Below are 12,362 nucleotides of genomic sequence, written 5' to 3'. Positions count from 1 at the left end.
CCAAAGTGCATCATCTGATTTCTTAGACCAATTATTCCTGGACCTATTGACAGTCTTTTGCAAAATTAAGTTTATTTCTCTATTGCTGAGTTCAACTTGACCACCAGACAGGGGATGATACGGTGATGCAATTCTATGGTTAACATCATACTTGGCAAGCATTTTACGGAAAGCACCATGAATAAAGTGTGAAACACCATCAGTAATTAAATATCTAGGGACTCCAAACCTTGGGAAAATAACTTCCTTAAGCATTTTAATAGAGGTGTTGTGTTCAACACTACTGGTTGGAATAGCTTCTACCCATTAGTAACATAATCAACAACAACCAAAATATGTGTATACCCATTAGAGGAAGGAAAAGGTCACATGTAATCAAATCCACAAACATCAAATGGTTCAACAGCAAGTGAATAATTCACAGGCATTTCTTGACGCTTACCGATATTACCTATTCTTTGACATTCATCACAAGATAAGACGAACTTACGGGCATCCTTGAAGAGAGTAGGCAAATAAAATCCAGATTGCAATACCTTGTGAGTAGTTCTATCTCTAGCATGATGCCCTCCATAAGCTTCGGAGTGACATTTTCATAGGATTTGTCCCTGTTCATGCTCAGGTACACAACGTCTAATAATACCATCTACTCCTTCTTTATAAAGATGTGGGTCATCCCAAAAGTAATGTCTTAAATCATAGAAGAATTTTTTCTTTTGTTGGTATGTAAAGCTAGGTGGTAAATATTTAGCAACAATGTAATTAGCATAATCAACATACCAAGGAGTACTATGAGCAACATTTATTGCAGATAACTGCTCATGAGGAAAACTATCATCAATAGTTAGTGGGTCATTAGGTACATTTTCAAGCCTAGATAAATTATCAGCTACGAGGTTCTCAGCTCCTTTTCTAGCAATGATATGTAAATCAAATTCTTGTAACAAGACAAGCCATTGAATAAGTCTAGGTTTAGCATCTTTCTTTTCCATAAGATATTTAATAGCAACATGGTCTGTGTGAACAGTTACTTTGGAATCAACAATATAAGGTCTAAATTTATCACAAGCAAACACAAATTCTAAGAATTCTTTTTCAGTAGTAGCATAATTTCTTTGAGCATTGTCTAGAGTTTTACTAGCATAATGAATAACGAGCATAATTGGTTTGCTGCCAAAAATTGGCATGCCAATGTTTGGCATTGTGCCAAATATTGGCAACTACTTGATTGGCTACGAGTTGTTTTGCCTCTCTCACATAAAGTTGCCAATAGTTTGCAAGTCTCGGTATTGCCAATAGTTGGTAGTGCCAACATTTGGCAAGCCAAATATTGGTAGCAAACCAATTATGCTCAACATTCGGTTTCTTATCAACTCTTTGTCCTAGAACAGCACCAACAACATAATTACTAGCATCACACATAATTTCAAAAGGCAAGTTCCAATCAGGTGGTTGAACAATAGGTGCAGAAATTAAGGATTTCTTGAGTGTTCCAAAGGCTTCTAAACTATCATCATAAAACACAAAAGGAATATCCTTTTGCAAAAGATTCGTAAGAGGCCTAGAAATTTTAGAAAAGTCTTTGATAAATCTCCCATAGAAACCAGCATGACCTAAGAAACTACGAATACCTTTTATATCTTTACGACATGGCATTTTCTCAATTGCATCAACCTTAGCTTTGTCCACTTCAATACCTCTTTCAGAAATTTTATGACCCAAGACAATGCCTTTATTAACCATAAAGTGGCACTTCTCCCAATTCAAGACAAGATTTGTTTGTTCACATCTCTACAAAACTCGATCAAGATTTCTTAAACAGTCATCAAAGGACTTCCCATAAACAGAGAAGTCATCTGCAGGTGCATTACATAAACTGAAAGGCATACGTCTATAAGCATAGGTTCCAAAGGGACAAGTAAAAGTGGTCATTTCTTGATCAGGTTGAGAAATAGGTATTTGTGAAAAACCAGAATATCCATCAAGGAAGCAAAAGTGTGTGTGATTAGACAATCTTTCAAGCATTTGATCAATAAAAGGCAGAGGGTAATGATCTTTTCTAGTTGTGTTGTTTAATTTTCTAAAATCAATTACCATTCTATAAATTGTAACGATTCTTTGTGGAATAAGTTCATTCTTATCATTAGGAACAACAGTCATACCTCCTTTCTTAGTGACACAATGAACATGACTTACCCATCTACTATCAGCTATGGGATAGATTATACCTGTCTCCAGAAGTTTTAATATTTCCGTTCTTACCACTTCTTTCATCTTCGGGTTTAACAGATGTTGGTGATCAACAACGGGTTTAGCACCAGGTTCCATATAAATTTTGTGCTGACATAGAGTGGGACTAATGCCCTTTAAATCATCAAGAGTATATCCAATAGCAGCTTGGTGCTTCCTTAGAACTTTCAATAATCTTTCTTCTTCATGTTCTGAAAGGTTAGCACTAATAATAAAAAGATATATCTTCTTTTAATCAAGATAAGCATATTTCAAAGTGTCAGGCAATTGTTTTAATTCAAACACAGGATCACCTTTAGGTGGAGGAGGACCTCCTAGAGTTTCAATAGGCAAATTGTGTTTAAGTAGAGGACGTTGTTCAAAGAAAATCTTATCTATTTCATTTATTTCATGCATATGAAAATCATTTTCATGGTCTAGCAAATATTGTTTTAAAGGATCAGTAGGTGGTACAACAATAGAAGCAAGACCAATTATTTCATCCTTACTAGGCAATTCTTTTTCATGAAGCTTTCTACTAAACTTGGAAAAATTAAACTCATGAGACTCATCACCAAAGCTAACACTGACAGTTTGTTTCTCACAATCCATCTTAGCATTAACAGTGTTAAAGAAAGGTCTACCAAATATAATGGGACAAAACTCATCTTGTGGGGAACCAAGAACAAGAAAATCAGTAGGGTATGTTATTTTCCCACACAAATCTTCAACATCTCTAACAATCCCAATTGGTGATATAGTGTCTCTATTAGCAAGTTTAATAGTAACATCTATGTCTTCTATCTCTGCGGGTGCTATGTGATTCATAATTTCTTGATATAAGGTGTAAGGGCTAGCACTCACACTAGCACCTATGTCACATAAACCATGATAACAGTGATCTCCTATTTTAACTGAGATGACAATCATGCCAACAACAGGTCTATGTTTATCCTTTTTATCAGGTTTGTCAATTCTAGCAGCTTCTTCACAAAAGTAAATAACATGCCCATGCATATCTTCTTCCAAGAGATCTTTAACCATAGCAATATTGAGTTCTACTTTAATTTGTTCATCGGGTTTAGGTGTTCTAATATAGCTTTTGTTGACCAGAGTTGAAACATTAGCATGTTCCTTTATCCTAACAGGGAAGGGTGGTTTCTCCATATAAGCAGAAGGAACAACTGGATCAACATTGTAAAGTATAGTTTCTTCTTTAACTGGTACTAGTTCATTGATTTCTTCTTTAATAGGTGGGTGATATTTAAACCACTTCTCCTTAGGGAGATCAACATGAGTAGAAAATGATTCACAAAAAGAGGCTACTATCTCAGAGTCAAGTCCATATTTAGTGCTAAACTTTTGAAAAACATCGGTATCCATAAAAGATTTAACACAATCATACTTAAGTTTAATACCTGACTCTTTACCTTTGTCGACTTCTCAATCTTCAGAGTTGTGTTTAATTCTTTCCAAAAGATCCCACCGGAATTCAATAGTCTTCTTCATAAAAGAACCAGCATAGTAAGTATCAAGTATGGTTTGATCATTACGAGAAAGCCGAGCATAAAAGTTCTGGATAATAATTTCTCTTGAGAGCTCATGATTGGGGCATGAATATAACATTAACTTAAGCCTCCCCCAAGCTAGAGTGATACTTTCTCCTTCACAAGGCAAAAAATTATATATATATAATTCCGATCACGATGAACTAGATGCATAGGATATTTTTTTGATGGAACTCCAATTTCAAATGGTTCCAATTCCAAGATCCAATAGCATCGCATAGCCTATACCATGCCAATGGTTTTCCCTTCAAAGATAAAGGGAAAACCTTCTTCATAACTTGATCTCCGGGTAAACCTGCAAGCTTGAACAATCCACAAATTTGTTCTACATATATTTAGTGCATATCAGGATGTTCAGTTCCATCTCCTGCATAAGGATTAGCTAGCAGTTGTTCCATCATACCCAAAGGAATTTCATATTCAATATTTTTAGTAGGTGCAGTAGGTTGAGGTGTAGCTAATTGTGGTTCTGGTCGAGGTGCAGATACCCCGAACAAACCCCTCAAAGGATTGTTTTCCATAGTAACAAGGGACAATAAATTTCAGCACACTATATAAATGTTTCCTTACCAAATTCCCCTTACCAAAGGTGCTTCACTCCCCAGAAACGGTGCCAGAAAATAGCCTTGATGCCCCACAAGTATAGGGGATCAATTGTAGCTCTTTTCGATAAGTAAGAGTGTCGAACCCAACAAGGAGCAGAAGGAAATGACAAGTGGTTTTCAGGAAGGTAATGTCTGCAAGTGCTAAAATTGTAAGTAGCAGAGTAGTTTGATAGTAAGATAATTTGTAACGAGCAAGTAACAATAGTAGAAAAAAATGTGCAGCAAGGTAGCCCAATCCTTCTGAGGCAAAGTACAAGCCAAAATGATCTCTTATGATAAGCAAAGCATACTTGAGGGTGCACGGGAATTTCATCTAGTCACTTTCATCATGTTGGCTTAATTCGTGTTCGGTACTTTGATAATTTGACATGTGGGTGGACCGGTGCTTATGTGATGTTCTTACTTTAACAAACCTCCTACTTATGATTAACCCTCCCGCAAGCATCCGCAACTGCGAGAAAAGTATTAAGAATAAATTCTAACCATAGCATTGAACTTTTGTATCCAATCAGTCCCTTACGGAATAGCGCATAAACTAGGGTTTAAGCTTCTGTCACTCTCGCAACCCATCATCTAATTGTTACTCCACAATGCATTCCCTTAGGCCCAAATATGGTGAAGTGTCATGTAGTCGACGTTCACATGACACCACTAAGGGAATCAAAACATACATACGATCAAAATATCGAACACATATCAAGTTCACATCATTACTTGCAACATGATTTCTCCCGTGACCTCAAGAACAAAAGTAACTACTCACAAATGATAATCATGCTCAAGATCAGGGGGGGTATTAAATAGCATATTGGATTTGAACATATAATCTTCCACCAAATAAACCATATAGTAATCAACTACAAGATGCAATCAACACTACTAGTCACCCACAAGAACCAATCTATAGTTCCGGTAACAAAACTGAACACAAGAGATGAACTAGGGTTTGAGAGGAGATGGTGCTGTTGAAGATGTTGATGGAATTGCCCTCCCCAAGATGGGAGAGTTATTGGTGATGATGATGACGATGATTTCCCCCTCCGGGAGGGAAGTTCCCCCGGCGTAATCGCTTCGCCGGAGGGCAAAAGGCTCCTGCCCAAGTTCCGCCTCGAGACGGCGGCGCTCCATCCCGAAAGTCCTCTCCTTATTTATTTTTCTAGGTCAAAATGACTTATATACTAGAAGATGGGCACCGGAGGTGGGCCTGGGTGAGCATAACCCACCAGGGTGCGCCTGGGCTCCCTAGCGCGCCCAGGTGGGTTGTGCCCACCTGGTGGGCCCCCTCTGGTACTTATTTGCTCCAATATTCCTCAAATAGTCCATAAAAAATCTCCGTGAAGTTTCAGCGTGTTTGGAGTTGTGCAGAATAGGTGGCCTGACGTAGCTTTTCCAGGTCTAGATTTCCAGCTGCCGGAATTCTCCCTCTTTGTGTATACCTTGCATATTATGAGAGAAAAGGCATTAGAATTACTCCAAAAAGCATTATTATGGATAAAAACATTATAAATAACAGTAAGAAAACATGATGCAAAATGGACGTATCAGGGGGAAAAGAGGTAGCAAAGCAACCGTGAGTACTCATCCAAAGTACTCGCAAGACTTACATTAGATCTAGACTAAGTATGCATCTGAATCAAAGGAACGTGCTGTATCTGTGGACTGAACTGCAGAATGCCAAAAGAGAAGGGGAAGGCCTAGCCTATCAAAGACTAGCATCTTCAAGCATCTTGCAGCATCAGAAGAGATAAGAGTAGCATATTATATTATTAGCAAGTATGTTGTAACATCGCCTAGAGATCACTTCCTCGACCCCCTACGAGAAAAAATCCTGGAGCCATCATTTCCATTACATGCCTCAACATCAAGTTCTAGTTGTATCGACTGGGATACAACTCCGAGCGTCCGTTACCATGGACAAGGCTATTCAAATAAATAGAATACTTCCCTACAAGGGTGCACAAACTTAACCAACATGCTCGATCAACTCCGGTCGGACACACCATCAGGTCATGTCTGCCCTCGGCTGATCAACACACCGTAGTCCTACCTAGGCTCAACAGAGAGGCCAGCACGCTGGTCTACGTCCTAAGCGCGCAGGGGTCTTGGGCCCATCGCCCTTTGCACTCATGCACGTTAAGTGGGCGGCCGGTGAGCAGACCTAGCTATCCTCTTAGAAAGGCAGGTGCTTACGCAGTCCAACCCAGCGCGCACCGCTCCATTGCTGACGTCCGAAGAGCTTTCGGCTGATACATATGATGCAGAGTGCCCATACTTATTCCCGCATGGTGGTCAATGCCAAATGGCCAGAGGCCTACTCGGATAAAATATCCAAATCGTTAGTGACTTGGTAGCGCGCGGTAACGATCAATGATCCATGATATGTGGTCCTGTCGCCCCGTCTCACAGACTTATGGCAAGGGCTAAGAATGCCCGGCTGCGCCGCATGGAAAACTTGCGGGTATCCTCCAGATCAACCCGACTTCACATCACTCAAGGGTACCCCTCGGGGCCGAACCGATGTCATCATGGTTCTGTGGTAAGTCGAAGTAACCGTGTGTCTGAAACAGCAAGGGGGAAACCTGAGGAATCACCCTCGACTGATTCCCACTCGACGTAACCATCATGGTGGACTTGGAGGAATCACCCTCATTGGTCCACACTTGAGGGGTTGCACGACAGTGTCGTTATAGGAAGTGGTGAAGGAGGAATCACCCTCGATGACCACGACCGAATAGCTACACTACAGGGTTAACATCAGAAGTGCTGATGAGGTATCACCCTCGACACTTGATAATAACTCTGTAGAGTCATACAACTTGGGGGGGTGACGTGCGGTGTTGGGCCTGGACGTCGATCACGTTGATCGAGTCATCAAACATAAAGCGGGCCAGCTAGGACAAGGTGGGGGTCACTAATGGATCTCTAACCAACCTATACTAAACAATTTAGAATTAGCAGGTTAGGTATGAAAGCAGGTAACAAAAACAAACTATGCATCAGAGTAGGATCATACAAAAAACAGTAGCAGCTCTATCATAGGGGCATCATCGGGCTCGGGGTCTACCGGAGAGAAGAGGGCGAATAAACAGTAAATACAGTGCCAACATATGCATCACTAAGCATGACATGAGAATATGCAGAGCTAGGGTTGACGTAACGTAGTACTACACGTTGTAGACGGAGGGAAAAACATCCAAGGATGAATTCCTACGTTAGGCAGATTCTGGACACGTGAAAGAGAGGGGACGGTTCCATGTTTAGCATCCTAGGGGCATGTGAGAGATGAACGGACCGCGTATTCGGATTTGTTGGATTTTTCTGAGCAACTTTCATGTACAAAAAATTTTCATCCAAGTTTTAATAAAATTCTGGAAATATCTTTAATTCGAAAAGAATTATCGTGTCAGCATGACGTCACCCTGACATAAGCAGTCAACCAGCCAGTTTGACTGGTGAAGTTGACGCCTGGGACCCACCTGTCAAGGATAGTGGGGGGTTAACAGTGTCAAGAACTAATCTAAATTAGCCAACTAACCTACTTGGCCCACCTGTCATGGGGTAATTATGTTAAACAAATTAAATTAATTATTTAAAAACGTGGTTTGGTAATTTAAAGGGTGGGACCCATTTGACCATGGCACTGGGCGGCCCATTCAGCATGTTGACCAAGTCAACATGGTCAATAGGGCTCAGGGGACACACCTGCAGTGACCCAGGGTGGGCCCCAGGGCCAGCCACGTCAGCAGCGTCATCGGAGTTGGCCCCGGCAACCTCAAACGCGGCGGCCGAACCACGACAAGCGGCGGAAAACCGTGGTAGAGCATCATTTTGTGCGATTTTTGTTGCGTTCGAATGGGTACTCCTCCGCGCATCGATATGCGGCATCGAAACAGGCAGAGGTGGCCGGCAGAGGCGTCGACGACGAGCAATAGCAGCGGCTACTTCGTGCAAGCACGGGATCAGGGCCGCGGGGTGCTAGCTGGCTGGCTAAGGAGCTCACTGGCCTCCTGGAAGGGCCAGGAGCACGTGGGGATCGCCGGTGCGGTCAAAGAAGCACTGGGTGTGCGAGCCCGACGGCCATAGCGAACGGTGGATCTCGGCTACACTACGAGTTAGCTACGGTGGAGGCGGAGACGCACGAGGAGAGGGAGAAGGGGCCGGAGCTTGCCTTGGGGGCACACGGTGGCCCGGTGGGTGACTAGGAGCAGCACTAGCGTGGATTCGAGGCGGCGGCGTTCGTCGGAGCCGAGGGCGAAGGCGAGGTCGTGGCGGTGTTGCAGGGTCGTCCCGGTCCGCATGGCTCGGTGGGGAGGATGGGGAGGTTGATGCAGAGCCTGGGGGCACGTCGGCGAGGCGAAGGCTGGCCGGTGGCCACGGTGGAGTGCGGTGAGCGACGACGGAGAGGTGCGGCCAAGGCGGATTTGTAGGGGAGAGAGCACAGGCAAGAGAGAGAGAACAAGGAGGGCAGGTGAGTGGGAGAGGGGATCGAGGAGGAGGGGAGGCGCGGGGGTCTTATCCGCCGTCGTCGCCGGCGAGGTGGATCGGTGGCGACCGTAGGCATAGTCGGAGGAACAGGGAGGGGGAAGGGGCGACCCAGCGGGGAAGGTGGGCCGACTTGCTGGGATGGGCCGAGGCCCAGGGGCACGCGGGCTTTCTCTCTCTCTCTCTCTCCTCTGCTTTTCCTTTTCTTTCAAAATTTTCTGTTTTCCAAAACTTTTCAAAACCAAAACAATTTCATAAATTATAAAACTTACATCTAAAATATCATCATGTTTTAAGCTACTGCCAAAATTAGTTTAGCATTAAAATAAAACATGTTATCATTTTTATAATTTTAAATAGCATTTGAAATATTGTTTTAACCACTGCTTTAATTGGTTTATGCCATTTAGACATTTTGCAAAAATGTTGGTTCACCACCAATATCAAAGAGGATTATTGGCCACATGATGCACATTTTAGATTTCATGTTTGAGCAAATTGAACTTCACTCATAATTTTGAAATTGAATTCAACTGGAATTTGAAATGAGATATTGATCAAAGTGACTAAGTACTATTTTAGCAAAATGATTAGCTTGATCTCCCGGATTACTATAGCATCTTTACACAAGGATATCATCGAGATAAACCACGACGAACTTGTCGAGGTATTCCATGAATATATAGTTCATCATACGAGAGAATGTAGCTGGAGCATTGGTTAAACCGAATGATATGACGGTGTACTCATATGAACCATATCGAGTAACGGAGGCGGTCTTGGGAATATCCTCTTCAAAAACACGGATCTGGTGGTAACCCAACCTCAAGTAGAGTTTAGAGAATATCGATGAACCGGCCAGTTGATCATACAGATCATTGATCTGATCAAGGGGATATTTGTTCTGAATTGTAGCTTGGTTGATAGGACGGTAGTCTTGTAGCAAACGGTTCATTTCGTCCTTCTTCTTGACGAAGACAGAAGGTGCTCCCCAAGCAAAGGAACTTGGACGAATGAAACCCATGCGAAGAGATTTGTTGATTTCCTCCTTATGTTCAAGGAGCTCATGAGACGGCATCTTGTAGGGTCGTTTGGCGATAGGAATGATGCTTGGTTTCAAGTCGATGATGAATTCGATAGCCCGAGTAGGAGGTATCCCTGGGATTTCTTTTGGAAAGACATCTTGGAAGTCGCGAACGACTGGTTTTGATGAGTACATGACTACCTTGGATACAACCAAAAATATTGCATACATGTATATTTGTGAGGTGATTTCTAATGCAAACTATGCAATAATTTATTTATGTCATCCAGGACAAAAATACCTCAAAGACTTTTGTGCCATGTCTAATTGCAGGTGTATGAGACATTTGTACAATCCACATATGAAGATAAGGGAAAAAGAGAAGTTTAGGTGCTGTTCAAAAAGTCCTCTCACATCACTTTTGGGCCAAGAGAAGATAGAGTTCAAGTCTCTCACGTTCTGGATTCAGATTCGGGCTGCACATACATACCTGACTCAAAATGCCAACAACTTTTTCTTACGGAATCCTAATTGGTGATTCTTTTTTTGTTTGAAAGTAGATTTCATGCTCTTTCTAAGACAGTTGGATTCACCTTCAAATTCATCTGTAATGTTGAGTTATGGACGAAACAATCTGACGTTGCAGCAGAATCCGAGTCAAACTACAATCCCAAAGGTGTTGCATCACCTCCACTTGGGCCCATGAGCCTTGTACGACCTAGGGTTAGTTTTAGGCTTCCTTGGGACGTCCTCCCACCTCCTTCTTTTTTCTACTAATCATGACAGGGTCCAAACATAGTCACCATGATTTTTCTGAACTTGAGAGAGTATGAGCTACCACTAGAGCATTTACTGGTTTTGCTTCTGTTTGGTGGAGTGTACATTGTAAGAAGAACATTGATAACCAACCCACAACTTGGAAAGTTTTGAAAGCTGTAATGAGACAACAATTTTTTCCTCCTTACTATCATCATGAATTGCTTCGCAAATTGGAACAATTAAAACAAGGCAGTAACACTGTTCATACTTACTACCAAGAGTTCAAATCTTATATGAATCATCGTGACATAGAAGAATCTAAGGATGATAAATGAATAGATTTTTTGGTGGTTTGAACCATGATATCCATGCAAGATTTCAGTATATTCCTTGTTGCATTACTAGTATGTATGTTTGCGCTTGTACCTTTGAGAGACATATACAGGAGGATGCATTGGGTGACTACAACAACTACTATTCCGGTTCATGCTCACCACCGCCGGTTGGTTCCTCCACCGTTGCACCTGCTATAGCAGCCCCACCTTGGATTGTGAGCGCAACATCATCTCAAGAGTATGGTACATTGTGAACGTCTGTACCTACATCATCTACGTCTTTGCGACAAGGTAACAATAAAGTTATTGATGATATAAGTTCACATGAGAATGATGCATGCCTGGTTAACTTGAATGCAGCATGTGTTGAATTACCTATTGATTTGAGCACACCACCTATTTTAGAGAATCTTGTTACTGTCATGAATGCGTCATGTGATCAAACAACTAAAATACCAACAATTTTGAGTGCACCCATTGAGTTAACTGTTGATGCAAAAGAACCAATCTTTAATCATTTTGATAAGACCTCTAATCTTAGTGATGATTCTATGTCCAATGACTTATTGCATGTTTACATATTTAAGCATGTTGTAGCATGTAAATTTGATGTAATTAAGGTTTATTCACCAATGTTGGGATGGTTTAATGATGAACATTGTCAATCTTTTGAAATGAATAAGAGCTTCACTTATATGTGCAAACTGAGTTGCAATATTTTCAAGCCTTCTACTTCTTGTGATTATTTTTTGGCTTTAGTTTTTATGAACTATGAAAGTTACTCTTGTATACATGTGTCATATGTGCAAAAATCAAGGGAAGTAAAAATGGATGACATATACATATACAACATGTACACCTTGTCTCTTTTGTTAGCCACATTTCAGATTAAGCAACGCCGAGGACGGCTTTGTTTCCAAGAAGGCGAGGATGATGAGGACATGACTACCTTGGATACAACCAAAAATATTGCATACATGTATATTTGTGAGATCATTTCTAATGCAAACTATGCAATGATTTATTTATGTCATCCAGGACAAAAATACTTCAGAGACTTTTGTGCCATCTCTAATTGCAGGTGTATGGGGCATTTGTACAATCCACATATGAAGATAAGGGAAAAAGAGAAGTTTAGGTGCTGTTCAAAAAGTCCTCTCACGTCACTTTTGGGCCAAGAGAAGATAGAGTTCAAGTCTCTCACGTTCTGGATTCAGATTCGGACTGCCCATACATACCTGACTCAAAACACCAACAACTTTTTCATACGGAATCCGAATTGGGTGATTATTTTTTGTTTTAAAGTAGATTTCGTGCTCTTTCTAAGACAGTTGGATTCACCTTCAAATTCATCTGGAGC

Source organism: Triticum urartu, chromosome 3A (genome assembly GCF_056163025.1).
Source record: "Triticum urartu cultivar PI428250 chromosome 3A, HENAU_Tu73, whole genome shotgun sequence".
Taxonomy (NCBI): domain Eukaryota; kingdom Viridiplantae; phylum Streptophyta; class Magnoliopsida; order Poales; family Poaceae; genus Triticum; species Triticum urartu.
Note: the sequence above shows the minus strand (reverse complement) of the source record.